The 27,518-nt window shown below is 49.4% G+C and overlaps 1 pseudogene; it reads left to right on the top strand.

The window, feature by feature from the left end:
• The first annotated feature begins 1,157 nt into the window (after nt 1-1,157).
• Nucleotides 1,158-25,339, top strand: LOC141992683 (flavin-containing monooxygenase 1-like; annotated as a pseudogene).
• Nucleotides 25,340-27,518: the final 2,179 nt, after the last annotated feature.

Here is a 27,518-nt window from a genome sequence, read left to right as displayed (position 1 = left end):
TGAAATGCCAATAGGCTGGCCCCGGCCTCTCCGCACAGAGAGAAGCTGTCGCAGTGGCTAGATGGTGATCCAAAAACAGGGCCGGCTGGATGCTGGAGGAGTGGGCCTGTGAAAGGTGGAAGCATGACAAGTAGATGCGGTCCAGCCAGGAGTGGCGCGACCGATGGGCCTCCACCCAGACAAAGGTGAACTTTGAGACATCGTCCGGGTGGTGGTCATGCCAGACATCCACCAGGTAGTGATGGTCGACTATCTCCCGAAGGACGTCCGCAGTGGCTGGGCACTGCTCGGTCCCCGAGCGGTCCCGCTCCTCGAGGGTGGTGTTAAAGTCCCCGCCCAGGACCAGGCACTCACAAGGATCCAAGGAGCCGAGGAAGGCGGACGCCTGCTGATAGAAATGCAGCCACTCCGGGCCCGATGGCGGGGCATAAACATTAATGAGGTTGACCACAAGCCCCTCCATGTGGACCCGGAGGTGCAGCAGGCGGCCCGGCACAGCCTCAGCCACCCCCAGCACCTTGGGGGAGAACAGAGTAACCACTCCAGCTGTACGAACTGTGAGATGGCTAAAGTAGACCCTGTCCCGCCACTCCAGCTGCCAGCTGTCTTCGGTGGCGGGATCCGTATGGGTCTCCTGCAGGAAAACCACAGAGTACCCCCCTCTCCCGAAGGAAGGAGAGCAGCTGGCACCTGCAGAGACCATCCTACAGCCTCGGGTGTTCAATGTTGCAAAGATGATGGGTGCCATGAGGAGGACTGGGGGGGATCCTCACCGGCAGGGTCGCTCACAGTCCCCATTGGGCCACGCAGCAAACCGTGACCTACCCCATAGGTGAGCAAGAAGTCACGGAAGCCGCGGACCCGCTGGTAGGAAGTGGCGGCCTGCTTCCTGGTCCTTTTACCCTCCCCCATAAGGGCCCTCATGGCCCGGAGGATTTGATGAAAATCCCCCCATCGCTGGAGAGCGAGCTGCACCTTGTTGCGGGAGCCACGGACGTCTTCTAGAAACTCCCACAGCTCTTCTCTCAGCGTATGGGGTGCCAGGGTCACTGGCCTCTGGCCTTCCTCTGGAGGGGCTCCTGGCACAGCCCGTGGCCCACTAAGATGGGCAAGCAAAGGGCAGAGCCCCGACATGGCGCCCAATAGGCTGGCGCCACATGGCCCACCTCAGACCCCGGCTCATTGCGGGGCGGTGGAGGTAAGATAGCTGCCCCTAGTGGGTCGGGACAGGGGAACATGAAGGCCGCTCCCTGGGGGCCATCCTCTGGGAAAGGGAAGGAGACAGCCTCAGGGGCGGCAATGGCATCACAGGAGATGGAGGGGATAGGGACAGGGTCGGCATCAGGGAAGGTGTCAGGAGTAGGGCCAGGGCAAGGGTCAGGAACAGGGTCGGGAAGGGGGCAGAGGCGGGATCCTGGGCCCCAGTAGCCGGGCCGCTGGGAGGTGGCCCCTCTCGGTCTGGCTCAGAGGTCTGGGGGGTGGGAAGGGGCCCTCTGTGATGCCGGGCTCAGGCTCTATGGCGGGTGTGACAGCCATGGCATCAGGAGGTGGACGATCTGCGTGGGGCCACCGCCCAGGAAGGAGGTCGGTTGCCCCACACCATTGAGGCATGCCCCTGGTGACTCGGGTCCCAGCCATGAGGCACCAGCCGTCACCTCAGTAGGCTCAGCAGCTGTCAGCGGGGTGCCACCTGCGGCCGGGCAGATGGAAGAATCCAGGGGACCCTCAGAGGCAGGAGCGGAAGCAGGGTTAGGGGGAGGAAGCATGGAGAAAGGGGGGCCGGGGTGAGATCGCCCAGATCAAGGCCCGCTGGCAGAGGGTCGTCCTCCCCCCGAGTGACTGGGGTCAGACCCAGGGCCTCGATCTCCTCGTAGATGGAAGGGAGATTGCCTTCCACCACCCCGGAGTTCTCCCTGCCAGCACCCAAAGCATCGCTCGCCTCGGGGCTCGCAGGGGCTTCAGATGTTAAAGGGGCAGGAGGGGCTCCATTGGAGGCCTCCATGGGAAGGGACTCCAGTGGAGGGGCGGCGCTTCTCTCTGGTGCTGCCACGTCTTCCGCAGCCGGCACCGGTGGATGGAATAAACCCGTGGGCAGGGCAGAAGGCTCAGCATCAGTGCCCCCCTTCCTGGTCTTCTAGGGGGCCTCCGCATCGGATGGAAGGAGCGGAGCTCGAGCCTTCTGCTTGCCCCGCTTCCCCTGTACTAGGGCCCAGCCCTCCATGGTATCATCTGGGGGCTGGCTAACAGGGGTCGGGTTGGGGGGCAGGGGCGATGGCTCAGGGATTCGGGGAGGTAATGGTGGGGCAGCACGAGGGAGGGAAGATTCCCTCTGGGGCGGGCCCTCTCCTCTGCCCAGCGGTATCCCTGCCGCACCCTCCTCAACAGGTCCTGCCAGATTGCAGGCAGCAGGCAATCAAAGGGAGAGATATTGGTCCCAGGTTAAGCAGGTCACTTTTCCCTGGGTAAGGTAACAGGCGCAGTTCCAGAACAATCAGGAAGTTGCTGGAACCAATTAAGGCAGGCTAATTAGGACACCTGGAGCCAATTAAGAAGTTACCAGAATCATTTAGGACAGGCAGGTTAATCAGGGCACCTGGGTTTAAAAAGGACCTAACTTCAGTTAGTGAGGTGTGTGTGAGGAGCTGGGAGCAAGAGGTGTGAGAAGGTGTACTGCTGGAGGACTGAGGAGTACAAGCGTTATCAGACATCAGGAGGAAGGTCCTGTGGTGAGGATAAAGAAGGAGTTGGGAGGAAGCCATGGGGAAGTAGGCCAGGGAGTTGTAGCTGTCACGCAGCTGTTACAGGAGCCACTGTAGACAGCTGCAATCCACAGGGCCCTGGGCTGGAACCTGGAGTAGAGGGTGGGCCCGGGTTCCCCTCATCTCCCTATTTGATACAAGAGGAGGTGACCTGGACTGTGGGTCCCACAAGAGGGGAAGGTCCCTGGCCTATCCCCCAACCCACTAGGTGGGTCAGCAGAGACTGCGGGGATTGTTCTTCTCCCTTTCCCCATGCTGGCCAACGATGAGGTTAGCTGAGTGAACAGCAGGTTTGAGCCACGAGCAAAAGTGGCCAAACTGAGGGCTGCCATGAATCTCTGAGGCGAGCAAATCCGTGAATAGGTGCAGGACCCACCAAGGTACAGGAGGAACTTTGTCACAGTGGCTACTGTGCAGAACCATCCAATTCTTCAGCCAGCAGCCATGGTCCTGTTGCCCCTTCAGTTCTTGCTGGCCGCCGCAGATCCAGCAGAGATCACGCATTGGAAAGTTGCTTCCCCAGATTATGCTAAAATAGGCAAGTTTCTCCCACTGTCGCTACCACGGCTAGCAATGGTGGGAATGCTAGAGGGGCTCAGCTGCCAGCAATGTTATCACTTTGTCTAACCCTGTTGAGAGTAGGTCTAGATGACGTGTGATGGCTAAAATGCTAGCATCCTTCAGGAGCCCACCTCCAGGGGCTCAGGAAAGGGAACTATTGTAATGCTCTTCAAACTCAGAGCCTGTTCTTTGAAGGCACAGGATTCTGTATTACTTCTGAGAGTACAAACACCTGTAGTGCAGAGCAGAGAGAGGCTCAGGGGGCCTGGATGAAAGAGAGTTCAAACTAAAATCTCTCAAACACAGTTTAACATGGCTCAACAACTTGATTTAGTAGCACCACAGTCGGCAACATGGTTTAAACTCTTCTGCTCCTGTACAGTACGTAGTGGTCAAGACCAGGCCTAACACAGAGTAAAACAATTGCAACTTATTTTCTGTAACCACCATATTCCAAGTACTTTGAACCATTTTATATTTAAGCAATAGACGTTTTAGACCTCTGTGCTGGGGTGTCCACCCACACAAGACTGGGAAGGTTATGGTGGCCGGGGTTGGGGCGGGGGGGGGGGGGGCAGGGAAGAGGAGCCAGGGAGCGGGGATTGGTTAAATGAGGCTCAGGTGGACAGGAACAAGAGGGGCCTGTATAAAGCCAGGGAGCTGATAGCAGAGAGGGGTTGCAGGGAAGGAGTCTGCAGTCACTTCCTGGGAGAAGGGAGGTGTGTTCAGGCTATAGAGACAAGTACCCTACAGTTGCTCTCTGGGAGGAGGGAGTTGTAGGGCTGGCAAAACCAGAGTGAGGGAGAGCCAGAAAAGTAGGAAAGGCTCAGGGGAAAGCAGCAACGCATAAGATAGTGCAGACCTAGGCTGCTGATCAGCAAGCCCCTGGGCTGGAACCCAGAGTAGAGGGTGGGCCTGGGTTCCCCTACCTGCCACTGGGGAAGGGGCACAGACCAGGCAGTGGAGAGTGGACTGCGTGGGACAGTTTGCCCCAAAAGACTGTCCTACCCCAGAAGGGGAAACCACAGAGTGACCTGGCCGGAGGGCCAAGTCACAAAGAAGGAGGCTGCAATTCCTGGTGCACGAGAAGGCCTGCAGAGGGAGAAAGTGATGGAGTGTGACCACAGGAAGGGGTGTGGGCCTGGCAGAGCTAATCCCCAGAACTGCCAGGAGGTGGTGCTGTCCAGCGGTGAGTAGAGCACCCTATCACAACCTCTTTAAAGACTCAGGGGTCTGGATGGACCAGGGCTCAACTTAACTGCCTGCCCCTATACTATGACAACCCCAGCCAGCCAGGGTCTCAAACTGACAATCTGAGGGAACACAGCAGGGGAGGGGAGTCCAAAAAGTTCAACCGTTGTGAAAACATCAGTTATGAATTTGAGATCCTAGCACTCCCTTTTGTGTACTCTGTACACTGTGCCTTACAGTGAAAATGGGACTTAGGCATATAAGTCATTTTGGTGCTTTTGAGAATTATACACTGAATATAACATGCTGGCATGCAACCAATTGACATAAATAGCGCCAAGACCAGCCAGAGCAATGCAAATCATCAAGATTTCTTATTACATTTCCTTATAATCGTCAATTATCAGTCCTTTAGTATCTATATCATCACACTTCCAGTACTTCTCCAAGGCGTGAGGCTGCACTTACCTTAAGGCGTTCTTAGGAATGTGATCCCTGCTTGTTCTAATGTTTGGTATGGAAGAAACAAGTTTAAAACATCAAAAACAATTGCTTAAAGTTATTGCTCCCAGTTCTCTTATGCCAATGTACTTGGACTTACGAAGGAGAAGATGCAGATAGCAGTAGTCCATTAAAATCCGTAATATGTTTCCTTGGTCTCTTGCTAGAAAGACAGCTGATTCTACAAGGGGACTGATCCTCTACTGATTTGAATTGACAGAGAGAAATACAGTCCCTGAAATGAGTCTTGCCACCTCTCAGGCCTAGAAGCTCTTGGAGAGTCTGTCCACATGTCTGGTGGCATTTCTGGGTTCTGCAGCTTTTGTAGTTCAGCAAATTCTTCTGAGCCTGTGGCCCTGGAGGTGGCAAGAAACTGTCCATGTGGGTTAAGCACACTCTGACACCCTCATCATGCTGACCTCGGTTTATATACCCTGTTTGGGGTCCGGTGGAGGAGGGCAATCTTCTTGTTTCTATTGCCAACTTGCTGAATGTGCTCTCAGATTTCCACTCTCCTGGTTTCTCAGTGGCTTTTGTTGATAGCGTTGACGTGTAACAAATTTCTTCGATGCTTTTCATATCTTTGCATTTTAAGAATTGGATTTCTCTATTAATGTCTGCTATTAACTGGAATTCCTCCCCTTCCTGCTTGTCAAGAAATTTCATTTACTATTTCAAAAGTTGCTTATGTCTTTCAATGGTCTTTTTTCCTCCTTCTGTTAAAGAAGTCCAATAATTTTAAGAGTGCAGCAATCATTTAGAAAGAAAATCAGCAAGAATCCATTATAGAGGACCTAGTTCATACATTTATATAACCAAAGAATGTATAAAGCATTTCACATCCTTTAGGGCTTGCAATAAAATAAGAGACACATCCTGTTTTTATGTTCTGTTTCCTATCTGAGGATTTGGAGGTTTCTTCGACAATATGTCTTGTAGTTTGGGAAGTGGGTGTTGATCTCTCATTGTCTAAGTTCCTTTAGCAGGAGATAACGTGGAATAGGCAAAGAGGTGATTACTGAAACCCTCCTTGTGGACAGGAGAATAGAGGGATTGCTTCCTGATGGAAGGGGCACAGAGAGAGACATAAGCCCAGAACTTCAATGAGAGTTAGACGCCTAGTTCTCATTGATTTCAATGGGAGTTAGGTGCCTAAATACACACGAGGAACTAGGCCCTAGTAATTCACTACCAAAATATCTAATGCATATTAGACATCTGTACATCTGTGACAAACATGGGAATTGTCTGTAATATTTTAATGAACTATCTGCGTAACTAGTCTGGACTTATCACTGGCGTCACTACTCAGTGAGGGGCAAGAATTGATTTCCTCCCTAGGGCCACGTCTACAAACTGTGGTCAACCCAAGTTATCACAGCACATAGTCACCAAAGCTTGTACATTGCTCAAGCACATGCATACTTGGCTGCTTGCATCAGCACTGCAGGTAGTCCTGAGAAGTGTCTCTATTGATATGAAGTGTGGTGCACCACGAATAGGTGTACTGTATGCCATGCGTTGCCATCGGTGCAATGTCTTTTGGGAAATTTTCTCAGTGGGCTGGGGGCTAGAAGGGACTAGCCCAGGGATCTCTGAATGCAGGGCCAAGTTCCCACCATGCAACTTTTTCCATCCCATAATGCCATCCATATCCCATAATTTTGGCACCTCTTTTTAAGAATCCCACAAACCCAGGTAGCGCGCGCGCGCACACACACGCATGCACAGAGGGAACGACACATGGTTTCCGACACATCAATTGGAACTGGCTGAAGAAGGACATCAAACAAAGAACTGAGGATGGGATAAAGTGACCAGCCTGGCAGAGAAGAGGGGTCACTCTTCCCCGCTCCAAGGCCTGACATGCTACAGTGACCAAGAGAGACTGTGATGGAGCACCTGCCCCACTCTGGGCTCTAAGGGGTTAATAGAGCCCTAGGGAGGCTGCACAGGATGCAGCCAACCAGAGAAGGGCTGAAGGGAGCAGCCAATCAGGGCCAAGCAAGCCCATTTCAACAGGGAGCTGCAGAGCAGAGGAAGGCAGTTCTCTGCTGGGAGCCCAGGGAGGAAGGACTGTGTCTCTGGAGGGCAGAGAACTGCCAGCACCCTGGACAGAGCCGTGCTGCTAGCCAGGATCGAGAGAGTGAGAGACAATTCCTGGCTGGCTGCTGGTGTTTTCAGGCTGAGACCCTGACGCAAGGACAAAGAGGATGCTAGGGCCATGAGGAAGTGGTCAGACAATTCACTGCAGTAGCCACTAAGGGAAGTGGCTGAATAGCGGACTGCAGGTCCCCCGGAAGCGGGGAGCACAGTGTGGCGTGGCCAGAGGGCTGTGTTGCTGAAGTGGACGCCGCGGTCCTTGGAGAGACGTGGGTCCTAGCGCAGGAGTGATGGCAGTGAGGAACCACTAACACAAGGCTAATTCCTAAGACAGCCAGCAGGAAGAGCTAAAGTGGTGAGTGAACCCCATTACAGGGACATATTCTGCAGCAAGGGTTTCAAGGACTTTGGAGCTTGCCAAGGTGTCCATGTGGCAGATGAGTGACACGTGGTCAGACAGGTTTGCGTGGAAGCTGTTTATTGTTTCCAATATATGTTCTCTCCTTTGTGCTTTTGTCCTGAATAAATAATACCTTTCATCATGAGAGCTGGTTAACCCTGTCCTTGCCCCTGCGACAGCACAGGACAGCAGGTGCTGAACTACACTCTGACTTGATCACAGTAAATTGCAGCATAAGTCACCAGTCTGGAGGAACCTGAGAAAGGTGATGACTAGCAGCTGGACACCTTAGTGGGGTGCCCTCAGAGGCCACGAAGGAGGGCCAGTGCAGTTACCTCAGGAACCACGTGCAACAGAGATGGCTATTTTCTGCAGTGTCTTTGTGAGGTCTTACTGCATTAGCTTTATGTACCATGGGCCAGGGATTGTATATAATTCCATAGGGGGAGAGGAACTAAGAATGGTGGAGGTGATTAGGCAAATTCACACAGGTTGTGACACCTCCAAGGAGGTGTCACCATGCAGAGAGTCTCACCAACACTGGTTCAACTGGATTCTCCAGAGACTAACAGGCAAAGACAAGACTTTTACAATAATAGCCTGAGTTTAAACTGACGCCAGTGCTGATCCTGCAAACGGACAGGACCTTCTGTCCAAGGGGGCACCCAATCCTTCTTGGGAAGTGTTGGAAGGACTTTTGTCTGAGACTCCATAAGACTGAGGGGTGGCTTCTGGTAACCTTTGCATATATGTGTGTATAGCACATGTATAGTAACTCTTAATGTTTTTGTATGTTTTCTGTCATGCTTTCACCTTAAGGATAAAAGTGCTTGCTTAGAAAGAGTTGGGTGGGAACTTGTGACTGCTGGTGATTACAGCCATTCAGAGCCCACAGAGAGAAAGCAAAGTGAAGATGCTGGCCTGGTCAGGCAGTCTGGCTTACTGGGGATATTGCACTGTAGGCAGGGAACTGTACAGCATGGGAAAGACCCCTGTTGGAATGGGGAGAGATGCAAGTCTCTGCACAAGAGAGGTGACGGCTGAGGAGTCAGGGGGCTAGATTAGGTGCCCTCAAGGGATCAGGGAGGGCAAACACAGGGGCAATTGCCCTGAACTGTGATACCATGACAAGAGGGTTTCATTTGGGGGGCTGCCTTAGACAGGCAAAAGGGCTAGAGACTTAGGGACTGTATTGTGATGGAAAATCCAACCACTTCATCCACTCCAGTAGTGGCACACAGTCAACAGAAGGGATCTGGGCCTCCTGTTACACCCCACGGCGCAGCAAACACACAGGGACATGATCTGCTGTAGCCAGGCTCTTGTCAGCTGCCCAGATGGCCTCTTGGGGCCATCGGCAGCCCTGTGTAAGTTAGAGCGGCCCTGAAGGTGCTGTAATGTAAACCAGGGGCCTGGTCTGCAATCAGGGAGGCACAAGGTGAGTCTCCTCGGCCTTCTACTGCTGCCCCACATTTCGTACCCTGAGCAGGCTCAGCCAAAACAGAAAATCAGAACCTCTCTTTCTGGAAACAAAAGCCCAGCTTCTCCTTTGCAGGGCCCAGTGTCATCAGTAGCAAGGAGCTTGCCCAAAGCCCTTTAGCTCCTCAATGCAATGCAGGCTGTGGAACCAGTTTGCAAGTCAGCATCCCTTCCTGCTAATTCATGTCTTGCTGTGATTAGGGAACTATTTACCTATTTCCACCTAGCAGCAATAAGCCCTTGCTGTCTCTGGGTCTCCATCTAGTCCCACAGCTCGGATTGCATGGGTCCCTTGTTTGCTGTTTTTGAAAAGCAATCAGACAGCCTCCCACATCTGAGAACTTTGCTCCTGCCAATGCCAGCAAGGATCAGTTACGTAACTGCCAAGGGAAAGGGGGCAGTTCCACATTAAGAGAACTCCCCGCACATATTGTTGTGTGTCCAATATTCTTCCAGTGCTGTGGAAGTTGAATTACTGCGAGTGATGCTTTCCCTAGCTGCCCAGACACACTTGTGAAGGGACGTGGCTTCCACAAACAAGACACATATGTGAGGTAAGGGAACTAAATCAATCTATGCACACAGAGGGTAAAGTGGGACCACATGATAGGGACACAGTTAATAGGCACAGCTCTTTAACTAGTAGAGATGGCTAGGGATGGTTTTCCCGCAATGCATTTGGTTTGCTTTAGAATCACCTCTGCAACTTTACGTTGACTAATAGACCAGCTGGAAGCAGATATAGATATAGATTTTTCATGTGCAGCTGAACTTCTATGACAGGCAAGCCTCAAAGCACTTGAGACAATAGAAGCTAGGATGTGCCTTATGCAAACTTTGTTCAGTTTTAACATGTGTGTATTCGTTTCATAGCAGATGGCTTTAGAGTCCTTAATAAATACAAATGGATGCAAAAAGGTACAATTACTGGACAGAAAGTGCTAATTTAGTAAACAAGAGCAGGTAAACAGGATGTGTTTCTGTAGTGTACGCTCCGACCTCTGTGCTAGGAGGTAGGAACCGAAGCAACAGAGCTGGTCAGGAAATTATCTTTTTTCCTAAAAAAAGGTCGGTGAAAACAAGCAAAACCCCCAAACCTCATGGATGTTGAAATTTTTCCATGAAAAATATTGGGTTTTCACCAAAAATTGAAAACATGAACAGGAAAAAAAATCAGTTTTCTCCTTAAACTTGAACTTATTAACAGAAAACTCATTGTCAGAGAGAGACATAAGACATTCCAGTGGCTGGGAGCTGACGCTAGAAACATTCAAACTGGCAATAAGTTGCACATTTTTAACAGTGAGGGTAATTAACTATTGGAATAACTTACCAAACTGTGCTGGAGGCTTTATCACTTGAATTCTTTCAATGAAGCCTCCATGTCCTTCTAAAAGAGGTCCTGGATCAGCCACAAGATATTGGGCACACTGCAGAGGAATTATTGGATAAAATTATAAATTCTGTGTTTATGCAGGAGGTCAGGCTAGATCATGATAGTGGTCACTTCTGGCCTTAAATGTTTGCATAAAAATAGCTATGTTGAAAAACCCATATTCTTGTTGCAATATTCGATTTAATAGGTCCATGTCTCTGTCTTTGGAGGAGAACTCTATCACTGCAATGTTCAGTGATCATTTAGTACTTGCAAGAGGGACTTGAGGCTGTGTCTCTTGCCAATTTTGGTTGGACGTATTCCTGGAGATTTAATCACCTGACCTAATCTTTAAAGATTAATGTTTAGTTCCTGGAGGCTCCTGGACAATCCTGGAGGGTTGGCAACCTTTAGTCTGGCCCCAAATGGCTGTGCATAACAACAAGAGATTCACAGTGCCCCCACTCAAGCTCTCTGTCTGGGAATCTCAGCCCATAAAGGCACAGTCCCCAATATCACAAATACTAACTGAATTCTGTTGCTCTTTAACCACACATGAGCATCTGCTACTTAAGATCATCCAACCCCCTTTGTATAATGAACAGGAATGGCAGATGAGCCTGTTGAATCTGAGAGGCGAACTGGTAATTACTTTCTCCATAACACTGTCCTCTTTGTTTGTAATATAAATTGCTGATTCTTTTCACTGAAGTGATACCGACTCTATGCCCTGAATTCTACCCACCAGCAAGACTGCATGATCTCCCCCCAGTAAAGGGAGACCACGGTGAAGAGTTGCAATTATCAGAGCTGGCGTGAGTGGACTGACCTCCATTAAGTGCTGCCTGGATGAGGAGCTGGAGCCCACCTGCTTTGAGAGAAGCGACGACATCAGAGGTCTCTGGAGATTCACAGTAAGTGGGGCGGTTCATTGCCTGTGGAGTGAGCTGTTTACATGTCACTAGCTACACCTGTGCGTCCCAGGCCAGTAACCAGAAGACACTGTTCATTAACCAAGAAATGAAGTCAATCTAGCTCAACAGCCTTAAACAGAACTAGTTTGTTCAAAGAATGGCAGTGTCCCATTCGAACACTGGGGCGTGGCAGTCACCAAGCCTCTGTATTGGATGCAACCTTTGGATCCCGCATGCTCCCCAGGTCCCTAGGTTTGAGCAGTGTTCAGACACAGTGCCAGGATGCAAACTCTCTGGCTGGCACCCTCCATGCTGCCCTCGGCCTCAAGACCAGTGCTGGCCCCCCTCAAGTAGCTTATGCACACTCTCACCAGAGCTCCACACACATGGGCACTTGGAGTTTAATCCTTCGGGGACACATAACAGATAAAGCGAGGAATTCAGCCCTTGTGAAGGAAAACTTTAAGCACGTACACTTTACTCTCAGGGTATCTCAACACTGGAGCTGGAACTGTTATTTCCAGCTTGGGCAGACATACCTGCCCTCACTCTGGGAGAGCTGGCATACTAAAAATAGCAGTGGAGAGGTGGTGGCATGAGCCATGAGCGGAGCTAGTCACCTAAATACGTACCTAGGGTCATGGATGGTTTCATACTCGGGGTGGCTAGCCCCTGTCCCCACTTCTGCCACCATGGCTAGACTGCTGTAATTCGTGTGCTAGCTCAATGTGAGCTAGCATGGGTATGGGGATTACATTCCCTGCCCCAGTGTAGACATAATCTTCGAACACATACGAGATACAGATCTATGGGAAAACAAGGAACACCTGAATGTGAGACCCTGCCTTGGCGACCAAACCCCAAAGGGAGTGGTGAGATCAGTGTCCTTCAGGGCGTAGAGCCCTCCAGCCTGCCCCTCCTCCTGCTCTGTTTTCTGCTTCTAGCAATGGGCTCTTGCTTTCTTGTTAGGGAACGTGTCTCTCTTTTAAAAGCAGGGTCTGACACTTCTTCCTGCTTCTCTTCTCACCCTGGGGCTTTTGCATTCCCTCTTTCAGATCTGTATTGTACCACAACAAAAGTTTTATTCCACACTGAGGGTTAGAGTAGAAAATGGAGTTCATAGAATCAAATGGAATTCTGAAACTTACACGGACATATTTCCAGCACTGTCGGGGGGAGGGGTATTACATTAAGTAGGTCCTAAGTCCCTGCATCCCAGTCTATCCCTATTGTACAATGATACTTAGCATCTTCAAACTGCCATACTGGTACCTAATTAATCCTCAGAAGCCCCTGTGAGTTAGACAGCCACAGCTGATGTCAGTCATTAGCAACTACTCATTTACCAGCAAAAAGCAGTTTATTGGCAACCTTTGAATAATGGCCAAAGTCCCATGCAAGCTGTGACAGCAGAAGCTGGGGCTTTCTGCAAGGGTGGGGCTGCACAGTACTTCCTCCTTCTCTCTTTGCCCTGCACCCTGCCCTGGCATCAAGGACCTGGGCTCAGCATGTCCCAGTGCTTCCTTCCCTGGCTGCAGCCCACAAATCTGCCTGCAGCCAGGGTTTTCCATGGACAGTAGGGGGCCTTGGGGGTCCACAGGGCTGCACAGTTTCTCCCACCAGCTGTCTGGGCTGCAGACTCAAAGCCAGCAAATTCATTACAAGGGGAATGTCTCTTCCAAAAGAATAGTCAATAAGCAACAAGCCAGTTGCTAATATCTGAAAGCCGTTAACATTAAGGTCATGGGGATGGGATCAGTTCTCAGGGAAAATGTTGCTAATAACCACAAGTTGCCTTTATCAAGCTTGCTAATAATCGGCATCCACTATATTATTAACCCCAGCTGACGGGTGGAGAAACTGAGGCACAGAGAAGTTAAAATGTGCCCAAGGTCACACCAGTATATTAGTTGGCAGCTGAGGAACAGAATTTTAAGAGCCCGGACTCCCTCGTCCCATGTCTGTTCTTCTAATCCACACCCCGTCCTGGAAGTTCTTCCTAAAAAATGACTGGAGTTGGCAAAATGTCTTCACAGCTGCCTAGTAATTGGCCTGAGCAGCTCATGTGACAAAGTGCCACGCAATGCATAAGAATTCAGCTGTGCAAGCCTAAGTGAAAACATCAGCAATAAATTCCCCAGTATTTGAGTCCATTGTCTTTCACACTGTCCCTGTGTGAGAAGGGGAAAATCAGTGCTTTAATTCGCAGGGAGTGCAGAAAACACTTCAGATCCTGGCAGACTCCTCTCTGTCTGGTGAAGCCGCCTCCTTGAAAGCCCATGGGGACAAGAAAGGGAAGGTGGGAAGGACAGGAGTCACAGATGTCTGTCCCTCACATAGTCTCAGGGACTTGATTATGTGGAACATGCTCAAATGCTCCCTCAGGATGTGTCTACGCTGCAGTTACACACTGGTGGCTGGCCAGTGTCATCTGACTCTGGCTCACGGGGCTCAAGCTAAGGGGCTGTTTGATTGCAGTGTAGACAGTCAGGCTCAGGCTGGAGCCCACGCTCTTGAGCCCAAAGGTCTACACACCCCCTTAGCCAGAGACCCCCCCCAGCCCAAATCAGCTGGCATGGGCCAGCCATGGGATTTCAGTTGCAGTGTAGACATACCCTCAGTGCCCCAGAGAAAGGGGAAACAGCCCTCAAGGTTGCTGCCAATGTGCCACGATGGAACGTTCCTTCCCAACATCAAGGTGCAGGTGGTAGATGCTGCCGCCACAGCGGCAGTAGGATGGCGGGGACATGCGTTCCGGAGGAGGCATTCTGCCCATGGAGTGGTGACGCAGGCAGAGTGCCGCCATGGACACAGCTATAATAAAAGGCTGTAGAATGGTCTCCTATCAGAGTGCTAGCTGATGTGGAAGGGAAGAGGGCCCTGGCCTCAGATGACTCCTCTAGCAGTGCTCCAGAAGCAGTGCTCCCTCTGGAGTGTCTAGTGCTTCCCTCCACACTGGATCCTTGGGGAATGCCAGTGTTGACATTCCCCCTGCCCTCTTTGCAGCTGCACAAGGCAGAGGAAAGGGGCCCTGCTGTTCCCCCTCCGTGACATTTGTGCAGAGATCAGCTGTGATTTGGCCCCAGACAAAGAGATCAGTTTAATTCTGTTGTGAGTGCAACAGCCTGGGCCAAATTCTAATTCCTAATCTCGTCTGTGTCCCGCCTGGAGTGGAAACCAAACGCTGTGAACAAAAAGGGGTTGGTAGGCGTATGCTCTCCCGGGCTGCATGCGTAGAATGCATTCACTCTTCCCTGTGACACTGTGCCGATAGGAACATGTTGAAGATGGGAGGCCCAGCCTTTATAAATCCATGGTCAGTAACACCTGCAAGGAGATGTCGGCCTTCACAGACTTCCCATATCCTGAGGATTTTCCAGTCTTTCTGTCCAACTCCCAAGTCCTGGAGTATCTCAGGATGTATGCCAAGCAGTCTGGCCTTCTGAAGCACAGCCAGTTCAAGATGAGTTATAAAATGTAGCGGCTGGTCCACATGAGAAGATAACAATCTACCAGAGCTGCCAGCTGACAGAGGAACTTCTTCAGGTAAGCAGTCTAGGCTCATGCCTTTGGCGCCGAAAGTGCTGAGCTTGGATGGGGTCAGACAAGGATCACAGGAATCAGACACCTCTCCAAGTCAGGCTATTTATTATGTATAACTTGTATTGTGGTGCTTATGAGCCCCCATCCAGACCAGGGGCCGGACTTCTAAAGGTATTTAGGTGCCTAAAGACGCAAAAAGGCATCTAATGGAATTTTTCTAAAGCATCATAGTACCTAACTCCCACTGAAATCAACAGGAGTTAGGCACTTCTGAAAACCCCACGAGGTGCCAGTCTGAATCCTCAGGTGCCTAAATACCCTTGAAAATGTGATTGAGGGCCCTGCTGTGATAGGCACTGTGCAAATATACAACACAAAGACAGTCCCTGCCCCAAGGAACTTACAATCGGAGCTGGCTGCAAAATGGAAGGCCCTCACAAAAAATGTGGTGATTTTGGGGAGGGGGAAAACTCCCAAACTGGGACAAAATGTCAGAAATGCAGGTTTTTTATGTTGGAAGAGTTTTCAAGAAAAAACATCCACTTTGGAACTGAAAACTTTGCAGCTTCCCTGGGGATGTCAGAGAGGCAGAGAACCCAGCCACTCAGACTCCATCTCTGGCTTCCAGAGCTGCGGGGTGGGGGAGAGGCAGGGAGGCCAGGCGCCTGGACTCTGCCTCTGCAGCCTTCAAGAAAGCTTGTCTCTTTCATTGGCAGAAGGTTAAATTGATAAGAGCATTCCAGGCGAGCAGCCAGGAGGCTGTCATAAACATTTTCCCATCAGAAATTCAATTTTTTTTCTGCAAAATGGAAACTTTCTCGTGGACAACTCTGGGTTTTGCAGAAGTGGCAAATTTTGACCAGCTCTACTCATGATTTTAAATAAATCTTCCTCCAGGCCAAAGTCAGGGCTGTCCCCCTCCCTATCTGGAATATGGTCCAGAAAATTTTCCTAAGCACACATTTTCGTAGACTGTTTACTCTACTTATATTTGTTACACTCATATCTCATGCTGATGGACAGTATTTGTTTGGTTCAATGATTCAGACCACAGTCATCAGTGTAAGGAAATGCCCAGATTTCTCTGCCACTGGCCAGTGGGCTATTGTCACGGAGTTTCATGGGAAGCAGGAGTCAGCTGTCTTTGATGCTGTTATGGTTTGCATTGGCTATCTCTCTGATCCATCTCTACTGCTGGAGTCTTTTCCTGGTACAGGATGTCTAGTGTTTACTATTAAGCATTTGCGTGTGTTTGGCAAGAAGACTAACAAATCCACAGATGGAAACATTTTTGTTTCCATGTTCTAATTTCCTGGATCTGGCAACTGCCATCATATTGACATGCATAATTAGGGAAAAGCTTTTTTTTTCCAGCTGTCCCTTTTTCAGGTCTGGCTAATTGATAGGCATGCTTCCAAGGGACAAGATTTTCTCTTAAGAAGGCTGTTCAGAGAAGCTGGCTGCACTAACAAGTTAGAAAGCGTTATTGGTGTGGGTTAGGGCAACAAAAATAGCATGGGGCCAAATTAATCTGTGGTGAAAGCAGACAAAGCTTCTGTGGAATTGCACCTGATTACAGCCGCATTTGAATTTGGCACATAATCACCAAACAGAAGTTGTAGGCCTTTCCCTAATCTTTCTCCACCATTTAACTTTGTCAAGTGCTTCTCAAGAATGAGGACGAAAGATTCACAGCAGGTTTTGCTGGTTTTTGGTTGTTTTTTTTTTTTTAAATAACCTGCATTCTCCCAATTGGTGGTTTAAACACAGCCGTCTCTCTGGACCACCAGAAGGAACTGGGTGTTGCTCTGTGCTACCATCAATTTTTAAACACTGGCTGCAGTTGCATTATCTCAGATTTTCTAACCACAGAGCTCACTTTGGAGGGGGAGGAATGGACAACAAAGTTTCCAGTGGTACATTCCTAAGCGGGTTGCAGTGGGACTAGGGTCCTGTCACCAAATCCATTGCTGACCATAGATTAGAATGTCTTGTTTATTTCTGAACCAGTTGCCCTTACAAACGTAGATCTACAGTAGGTCTAATTTCAGAGTAGCAGCCGTGTTAGTCTGTATCCGCAAAAAGAAAAGGAGTACTTGTGGCACCTTAGACTATCAAATTTATTTGAGCATAAGCTTTCGTGAGCTACAGTAGGTCCAGTGTGATTGTCCAGAATAATGTAGTGCTGTCAGGTCTCTACTGTAGCACTTTTTTAACGGTATAGTAACTCCAGCATTGTTAGTTACACACACCCACTCAGAGCCATAGAAATCACTTTAAAACATTTGGGGCCCAATTCTGTTTCCTTTACTTGCTGTTGGGGGCTGAGGGATCAGGAGGTGGTAGTTCCTTCTCTCCCCTGCTCCAGTCATAGATTCCCTGACCAGAAGGGTCCATTGTGATAATCTAGCCTGACCTCCTGTATAGCACCGGCATAATTCCCCAACATAATTCCTAGGGAAACATCCAATCTTGATTTAAAAACTGCCAGTGATGGAGACTCCACCATGACCCTTGGCGATTCTCCTAGTTCTGGTTTCTGTGGGAGGAGAAGCGAGGCAGGGACAGTTCTATCTGCTTTCTCCTCCCTGGCTCTGCTGATCACCATTGATTCCAAGACCTCCTGCATAATACAGGCCATGGAACCTCTCCCAGACACTGTCTGCATCCAGCCCATCACTTGAATTGGAGCTAGAGCCTCCCTTTTAGAAAGGCATCCAGTGTGCATAGGAAGGTTCCAAGTATGGGAGAATCTACCATATCCCTAAAGAAGTCACTCCATTTCTCTGGAAGGGCCTTAGGACTTAGGCCCCCTCCCCTCTTCAGGAGCAAGTCTCCAAGAAAGGGCAAAGATTAAGGTTACTAGGACTATTTATCCCCTGGAAAAATATAATAGCAACAAGCCAAATCCTGAAGTCATTTCTTTTTTTTCTGTCCTCACCACCAAAACACACCTCCCATTAACGCCAACAGACTCCAGAATATGGCCCCAAATTATAATTGACTGTTGTTTAAGTGTAAGCAGAGTCAGGATGAGCTCCACCCTGACATCTGGTGGTGAGGTGTGGCAAGTTGTGGAAAAGAACTTCAGGGGCTGATCTCATTTGCATAGGCACACCCACCCCGCCTAGACTGAGGCCATAGCTGCCCAAATGGTCACTTTGGCTGTTGTGGGATCCCCAGTGTCTCTGTTATTGGGGCGGGAAGAATAAATTGTTATTACCCTGTTTATGGGAACTGTGCTTGGAACTGTACTTGGCCTTTTGTTATGATGGAGGGACTCACCATCAACTAAGTAGCACTTGCTAAGCAAGGGACATAGGTTCCAAAACTCTGTGAATTGAGAGAGGCTTGAGACAGGTATTAGTACCTGGTGGTGTGGGCCCCTTTGTGAGGGCCTGAAACACCAATTGCACCTCTGTCTCTCTCCACTGTGGAATGTCAGAGCTAATTTTGGGTCTATTAAGAGTCTTGCTACAGGTACTGTGCTGAGTTCACTTTGGCCTTATGGTGCACCAGCACTAAGGCTCCCACTACTATGAGCTGAAATCATTGAGCACTGTGTCAAGTAGTGGGGAGCTGGAAGAACCAGAGTGCAGCGGTTCTGTTTGTGGCTAGGCTGGTGGAGTGTTCGTGAGACGGCAAGGTGAACTGTGCAGAGCGGAGCTGTTCGTGAGATGGCGAGCTGTGCAGAGCCGGTTCTGAGAGCAGAGCCCTGTGGGGCAGTCAGCTTCAGGACACATAAGGTGCCCCTTACCTCTTTCTCCCACACACAGGCACATTTTAGCCAGACTGGGGAGTAACACTCTGCAGATGAACTTTTGAACTCTGGGGCTGGACTTTTTGAACTTTGGGTGATTTGTGGATTGCTGGACTCAAGAGACGTTTGGGTTCTGGGACTCAAGAACCCGAGGGAAAGGATGTGGCCCAATTTGCTGGGGTGGGTCTTTGCTCATAGTTTGGTTAATGAACACTAGTTGTGGTGTTTCCCCAATTTAATGCTGATGTCGTTTACCTCGTGTTATTAAAGATTCTCTGCTACACCGAGACTCTGTGCTTGCGAGAGGGGAAGAATTGCCTCTTTGAGGCGCCCAGGGGGTGTGTAAGATTTTGCCAGGTCACTGGGTGGGGGCTCGAGCCAGTTTTGCATTTGCTTTGAGAGGGAACCCCTGTGTACTGAACCCAGCCCTTGCTGCTATCAACTTGGCCTGGCAGAAGGGTTACATAAGTGATACTTGCCAGATACCCTAAAGTGCCATTGATCATCCCTCGTGTCAGTGAGACCCTTCCCCTCTTCCTCACAGGGACAGAGACGTTTCAAGGCAAGTACTTTCACAGCTGCCATTACAAGCATCCAAATGTGTTTGAGGGGAAGAGAGTCCTTGTGATTGGCATGGGGAATTCTGGAGTGGATATCACCGTTGAGGCCAGTGGCTAAAAAGGTACAGTTCTTCCAGTTCCTTTCAAATCCGCAGGGAGGGTGACGTTAATTTTTGTTATATGCAGTGACAGGCAGCAATGAAGCCATTTAGAAATCACACAGAGCAAACTGTCAGGAGAAAGGAACTGAGAACCTCATTCTAAAACAAAGGTCCTCAAACTGTGGGGGTGCAGAGGAACCTTCAGGTGGGGGCAGAGCAAGGCCTGGGCCAGCCCCCACGGGGGGCAGAAGGGGAGCACTACCCATCCCATCCCTGCCCCCAGCTCTGCTCTCACCCACAGCTGTGTCCCAGGCTTCTGGCCCCGCTCCCACCGCAGCTCCACTCCCACCCCCGCCCCCAGCTTTAGCCCCTGGCCTCTGCTCCGGCCCTGCTCCCAGCCCCAGACCCACCCCCAGCTGTGGCCCTAGCCTCAACACCCTTACCCCGTCTGCGTTCCCCACCCCCGAGCCGCAGGCTTGCTCCTGGCCCGAGGGGGGGATGGGGTGGTGGGGGGGAAGTGACCCTCAACATTTGGCAACCACTGTTCTAGAGGTTATTTGCACAGAATTGGAATATTGCTTTTTCGGAGACCCATGAGGCAATGAAAAGTGCTACCAGACCCAACAGTCTCTAGTCCTTTAACATAACCCAACAGTCTTTATGGCATTGTGGCCTCCAAGGTAGCGGCACTTGGACTGAGAAGTCCAATATGCCTTTGTCCTACCCCCTACACCTCCCTCACACAATTCTGAGAGACCTCAAAGTCTTTGCTCATTGGCTAGCTGGGTAAAGTCAGGGGACAATCCTTGTCTGGGATTAGTTTCGTAAATGCAAGGAAAGCAATTCACCCTCCAAAGCTTTGCTGCTCTGTCTTCTAGGTGATGATCAGCACTGGCCGAGGTGCGTGGGTGATCAGTTGAGTGTTTGACGATGGTTACCCATGGGACATGGTCTTCCTAACTCATTTCATAAATGTGATCTGGAATTCCCTCCCTGGGCCCAGGTACAGGAAGGGGCTCTGAGCTGGGGCAGGGGTTTGGGGTGCAGGAGAGGGGATGGGGCAGGCTCAGGGAGGAGACTCTGGGCTGGGTCAGGGAGTGTGGGTGTGGGAATGGGAGCAGGCTCTGGGTGGTGCTGACCTCAGGTGGGGGGGTCCCTGGAAGCGGAGACATGTCCCTTGGCTCCTTGGTGGAGGGGCCAGGCAGCTCTGTGCAGTGCATGCTGCCTCCACCCAGAGGCACCACCCCCACAGCTCCCATTGGCCACGTTTCCCACCCAATGAGAGCTGCAGAGCCTGTGCTTGGGGAAGGGCGGGCACAGTGCATGGAGCCACCCAGCTGCCCCTCGCCTAGGAGCCAAGGGACATCTCGCCACTTCTGGGAGCTGCACGGCACCAGGTAGGGAGCCTGCCAGCCCCGCCAACCAGACTTCTAATGGCTGAAGTCATCAGGGTCCCCTTTCGACTGGGGTTCTGGTTGAAAACCAGATGTAATCTAGGAATGTATAAATCTACACCAGAAGGCAGGGTTCGAGATGTGATCAGCTAGGTTTTCATAGGACAGCTGAAGAAGCAGGTCTCCTGGCCTGCTCTGTGTAAAGGTGTGGAACACTAGCATTGTACAGCCCCAGGCAGGGGTGCCGGAATGGGGTGGGCAGGGAGCCATGGCCCTCCCACTTATTACCAGCCATAAGGGAGAGTGATGTGGGGGGAAGGGTGGAGAGGAGTGAGCAGCGCAGTGAGGTCTTGGGGGAAGAGGTAGCATGGGAGTGGGGCCTCGGGAGGAAGGGGCAGCGCACAGGAGTAGGGGTGGTGTGTGGGAGCGGGGCCTGAGGGGTGGGGGAAGGGGCGGCACATGGGAGCAGGGCCTCGGGGGAAGGGGTGGCATACGGGAGCCAGAGCCATGGTTCGGGCACCAGTGGCCCCCCACTTTTAAGGACCTTCTGCCACTCCTGTGGCCAGGAGCTAGTCCTGCCCACTAAGCTTTCATTATGTAGAGACTCATAAAGAGTCAGACAGTTTTTGAAGTGCATTTCTGCTCTGAAAAGTGACTCTGTAAAAGTACTGTGGGTGAACGGACCAGAACCCAGGAGAGCTGACAGTGATGTTTGCGTGAATATGGCAGGTTACAGGAGGGGTGACTTTAATTAAAGACTTCAAGACCCTGGAGTCTCATTCGGAGTCGGGTGGGAAACAGAACCCTGCTGTCGCATTTCGGAGTCTTCCAGGTTGGAGGTCATTCTCCAGCTTGCTGCTGAAGCACATGGGGTTGCCTTGGTTGCCCCAGCATTCTGACTGTGTTTCTGTTTCAATGCAGAGATGTGATACAGGAGCCTGTGCTGAATGATGACCTTCCAGGCTGTATCATCACTGGAAAAGTCTCAGTAAAACAGTGTCTGAAGGAGATCAAGGAAAACTCAGTCATGTTTCAGAATAGCCCCACAGAGGAGCCTGTTGATGTCATTGTCTTTGCCACAGGATACAAGTTCTCCTTCCCTTTCCTTGAGGAATCTGTTGTCAAAGTTGAAAAGAAGCAGGCATCCCTGTACACATATATCTTCCCCCCCCTTATCTGGAGAAGCCAACCCTGGCCGTCGTTGGCCTCATCAAGCCACTTGGCGCAGTCATGCCAGTTGTAGAAATTCAAGCTCGCTGGGTCACACGAGTCTTTAAGGGTAGGTGGAGCAGGAAGGTTAGTATGACGTGAGCACTTCCTCAAAGAAAAAGGCAGCGTTTCAGACACAGGTGGTGAGCGAGTGGTTATGTCGCCCCACGGCGATGGAGACCTCAAAGGGATTCATCCAGGACTAGGAAAGGTAGTGCTCATAGACTGGTATCTAAATTGGGTTGCTCCGCACTTTACCATCTTACAGAACATTTTACAACCCAGTGACATCCTTAATACATGAACAAGCAAAATACCCCAAGAATCATCTTGGAAATAGTGAGCTGGATCTGTCTGAATAGAATTGCAGAGCCCTGTTTTTTCCTCTAGGATACAGGTAACTCCCCTTGAAGAAAAGGGGAGTTTATTTGTATTCAGTGGTGAGAAAAGAGGGCCCTCTGTTTGTAACAATTGGGAAGCCATGACATGAGCGCTCACATCAGCTCCTTGTGGATGGTGCAGTGGCCGGACTCACTCAAGAGTTTCAGGAGGCATTGTGTCCCCTTGAGGCACAATGCTTCTGAGAGCTCCCCCTGGGTTTGTGCGGCTCACCATGGTCCCCACCACAGTCCTGGGCCTTAAAGGTACATTCCTGACCCACTGATAGGCAGCTGTATCCCTTTAGGGGCAGGAAAAATGGAAGAGCTTTTGTGTTACCAGGCAGAGCCGGTAATAACCAGGATTCTCCACTGCTGCACTAAGACCAGGCAGAATCCAACAGGCTGGTTCATCCTTTTCTCGTGGAGGGAGGCAGTTTCTCATCACCAGAGAGAACAGTGTTACACTCAGGACAACCTGGGGCCTGATTTTGATCTCACATCCACTGGTTTCACGCCAGTGTTGCTCCTTTGGGGCAGATCCTGATCTCAGTTATACCAGTGTAATTTCAGAGTAAATGTTGTGGACTTTAACAGGGTTACTCCAAAATCACACTGTGTGATTGAAATAATGTTCTGGTCCCTGGTTCCTACAGACGAGGATTCAAATCCCGGTAATCAGGGAAAGAGCCTCCAAAGCAGTGTCTAGACTAGAATAGAGGAGGTTGTTAGAAGGCACTAGCTAACACATTCCAACTAAGATGTTTGAGAAGTCTGGTGCAGACAAAGCCCTGGTGATACCGGTAGTCTGTGGCAATGGTTCTCAACTAGGGGTACACAGAGATCCTCCAGGGGGTACTCAACTAATCTAAATCAGTTTCTTAACCTGGGGGTTGCAACCTTTGGGGGGCTATAGGATGGGTTTGGGGGGGTCACAAGTGCAGGGCCAGCATTAGGAGGTGGCAAGCAGGGCAATTGCCCGGGGCCCCATGCCACAAGGGGCTCCATGAAGCTGAGTTACATGCGTCAGTCCCACCACCTGGGGCTTGGGCATCAGCCCTGCTGCTTGGGGCTCGGACATTAGACAAGGCTCACAAGTGAAAAACACACTGAAATGTAAGTACAATATTTATATTCCAGCTGATTTATTTTATAACTATATGGTCAAAATGAGAAAGTGAGCAATTTTTCAGTTATAGGATGCTGTGACACTTTTGTGTTTTTATGTTTGATTTTTGTCAGCAAGCAGTTTTTAAGTGAGGTGAAATTTGGGGGTATGCAAGACAAATCAGCCTCCTGAAAAGGGTACAATAGTCTGGAAAATTTGAGAGCCACTGGTCTAGGGGGAACCTAAGCTTCAGCCAGTTTAGCTCTTGTAGATAAATCAGTGTAGATTTGAACAGTAGACTTCTCAAACATGTTCATAAATTCAAAGAGTTTAAGGGCAGAAGAGATGTTAGATGAGCCAGTCCAACCTCCTGCATAGCACAGGACTTAAACTTCACCTCCGCCCCCATACTGAGCTCAATAACTTGTGTTTGGCTAAAGCATCTCTTTCAGAAGGGCATCCAGTCTTGATGTGAAGACATCAAGAAATAGAGAAACCACCATTTCCCTTTTGTTTGTTCCAATGATTACTCACTCTGTGTTAAAATATTGCCTTATATCTAATTGGAATTTTGTCTGGCTTCAGTTTTCTCCCAGAAGGTTAGCGAGCACCTCTTTAAATCTTAGTCTAGACAAGCTGTAAGAGTGGGTGTGATTTGAGATGATTCATTAGAACAATTAGGCCACTTGTCCAGCTGACAAGCCATGAGTTCTCTCTCCTTCAGGGAGCAGGAGCCAGGGTTTCCAATCTGAGAACAAGCTCCAAATGACTCAGGCCTTGTCTACACACAAATTGGCACCAGTTTAGCTAAATGGGCACAAACACCTGTGTGGATGCTCTTATTTCTGTGGTTTATTTCAGCATTGTTTAAATCTGCTCATAACAGAAGTAAGCTAAATTGAAATAAACCTGGTTTAAGCTGAAATAAGAGCGTCCACACCAGCCTTTTCACCGGTGTAACTAAATTGGTTTAAAATCCCACCTGAAGTTGAACAGGTCCACCACTTCATGACAATCCCTTTTCTGGTTTCTAGGCTTGTGTCAGCTGCCTCCAGTGAGCACCATGGTGGAAGAGATCAACGAGACGAAGAAAAACAAAATTCGCTGGTAAGCCTTGTCACCTAATGCAAAAGACTTTGAGCCAGATTTAAAAACCCCTGAACTTTGGGAGGTTATCAGAATGCAGTTCCAAATTTGGCAGCTGCTCCCTATCTCTTTATTGGGGTGTCCAAAATCCAGATGTGGATTCAATTAGCCTACATCTAGTGTGTTTGAAGTCCATCTTTTAGCTAGCAGCTATGTAATTATACAGGAAGTTTGGAATATCTATTCAAAGAAACCCACTGATGATCAAGCAGAATAACTGCAAATGAAAAAAAACAGGACTGAATTTCAATAGCATCTCCTCTATTTTACCTATTGATCAGAATGACATCCCTTCCCCTTTCTTTTCTGATTCGATAAGGTTCAGTTTGTCCTATGACGATATCCTGAAAAGTGATTGCCTCGTGTATATTGATGAACTTGCCTCCTTGATCAGCACAAAACCCAATGTGCTGGTTCTGCTCTTCAAAGATCCAATCCTGGCCATGAACATTTTCTTTGGTCCATGCACAGCATACCAGTACCGCCTGACTGGGCCAGGGAAGTGGGATGGAGCCAGAAATGCCATCCTGACCCAATGGGACCGGAAGTGAAGGCCACGAGAACATGAGTTGTAGAGGAGCCTCTAAACTTCTGTTTCAATTTGCTTAAACTAATCGGCTAGACAATATCTCTATATGGGGAAGCAGGAAAGCAATACATACAAAGGTCCTGGAAAAACAGAAGGGTTTCTAAAGTTAATCAAACTTTAAGCAATGTCACTAAAACATTTCTCCTCTAACTATACTATATACCAAGACCTGTCTACCTGAGACCATTGCACAGATTTAACTAAACATGTGTTGGTAAACTGGTGCAGGCCCCTGTGTGGACACTCATTTCTTTTAAAAGTGATTTATTAGGGCTAGCTAAAATCTGTTAGGAATGGGCGTCTGGGAAAGAGACGGTTTAGCTCAGCCGGAAGCTGTGGGCGTGATTCAGGAATCAGTAGGTGGGATTCTTTGGCCTGTGCTACACAGGAGGTCAGGCTAGGAGACCATAATTGTCTCTTCTCCCCTTACATTGACATTTCTCAGATAAAGGAATGGGAAATTTAAAGTCCCTGGGTTTTAATAATCAGTTGTTAAAATTGCAAGGCCCCACACCTGTAAGGTGCTGAGATCCCTCAAATCTCTCTGGAGTTAGTTGGCATCAAGGGTGTTCAGCACCTCCCAGGGAAAAATCTTTGGTTATTAGCTTTTGAGGCTGGGCTAGTTACCAGCAGACTCATCCATATGGCAATGATTGCTCCTGTCTGTGGCTGCGCTGCTCTTTGAGGAAGTCTTGGGTCCTGAAGATCTTGTGCAGTTGGCTCAGTTCTGTTCCTTTATTAACAATCTCTTTAAAGTAATAAACATGTCAGCTCTTCCAGAGGGTTTGCTTTGAATTTATTGAGTTGGTTGCCAGTTCTTCTGTGTGCACGCTTTGTGGGAGAACGGATGGTCCTGTGACTAGAGGACTAGGGTGGTATTTGGGAGACCCAGGCTCAATTCCCTCCTCTGCCTGCTGGGTTCAAGGCCCAGGTCCTCCTCAGACTTCCTGTGTGACCTTGGGAAGCCACTCTCTGCCTCAGTTCCCCTTCTGTACAATGGAGATAATAACATATCCTGGCCTCGCAGGAGTTTGGCGAGGAAAATACATGAAAGACTGAAGTGCTCAGATGCAACAGCAATGGAAACCATTTAAGTACCTTAGATTACTACAGCCTGTAGCATTAGCCCTTGAAACTTGTGGCTTCTTTGTTTTTGTTTTGGCTGCCGTAGACAACCCTTCATAATTTAGACAAGATTGTCATTGTGTTGTCATGCTTTTTGCAGTGTCATAGCTATATTGATCCCAGGATATGAGAGAGACAAAGCAGGGGAGGTAATATCTTTTATTGCACCAGCTTCTATTGGTGAAAGACAAGCTTTCAAGCAACATGGAGCTCTTCTCTGTGTAACTTGAAAGCTAGTCTCTATCATCACCAGAAGCTGGTGCAATAAAAGATATTAGCTCACACCTACCTTGTCTTAGTGGTGCTTTAACACGTGTTAGTTCCCACAGTTGTAAGTTCTAGTGTGGACAATACAAAGCTACAAACATTTATGTGATTAAAACTTCAAGGGTGTGGCTGGATAGCTACGTTTCAGCTGTCAAGTGGAGTGCATTTGTGGAGAGGAGTCACACCAAGTGGGAATGACCCAGCCAGAATTCCTCTAGACCACGGACTTTTTTTCATAGGGGTGGAGTCTATAAATTTTCCTTCCTCTCACCCCCATGCTGATGCAGGTTTGCTGGCCAGTATAGATAGAGGTGGGGTCATGGGCCTGCTCTCACCCCAGTTGCAAAGGAGTGAGGGCATGCACATTGTGACTTCACCTTTTCCTTCCCCCAGCCACAATTTGGCCTTAAATGTTTTGCAGATCCAAGCAACCGCCTGATCTGCCTGCATGGCTCAGTCATCTTGGTTACTATGTGTCAGGGTTCCTTCCCCACTCTGAACTCTACGGTACAGATGTGGGGACCCGCATGAAAGACCCCCTAAGCTTATTCTTACCAGCTTAGGTTAAAAACTTCCCCAAGGTACAAACTTTGCCTTGTCCTTGAACAGTATACTGCCACCACCAAGCGTTTTAAGCAAAGAACAGGGAAAGAGACCACTTGGAGATGTCTTTCCCCAAAATATCCCCCCAAACCCTACACCCCCTTTCCTGGGGAAGGCTTGATAAGAATCCTCACCAATTGCTACAGGTGAACACAGACCCAGACCCAAACCCTTGGATCTTAAGAGCAATGAAAAATCAATCAGGTTCTTAAAAGAAGAATTTGAATTAAAGAAAAGGTAAAAGAATCACCTCTGTAAAATCAGGATGGAAAATACTTTACAGGGTATTCAGATTCAAAACACAGAGGATCCCCCTCTGGGCAAAACCTTAAAGTTACAGAAAACAGGAATAAACCTCCATCTTAACACAGGGAAAATCCACATAAAACAAAAGATAAACTAATCTGCCTTGCCTGGCTTACCTATACTGGTTGCAATATTGGAGACTTGGAT

The sequence above is a fragment of the Natator depressus genome, chromosome 8 (assembly GCF_965152275.1).
Source record: "Natator depressus isolate rNatDep1 chromosome 8, rNatDep2.hap1, whole genome shotgun sequence".
Classification (NCBI taxonomy): domain Eukaryota; kingdom Metazoa; phylum Chordata; order Testudines; family Cheloniidae; genus Natator; species Natator depressus.
This window is presented reverse-complemented; position numbering and strand designations above follow the sequence as displayed.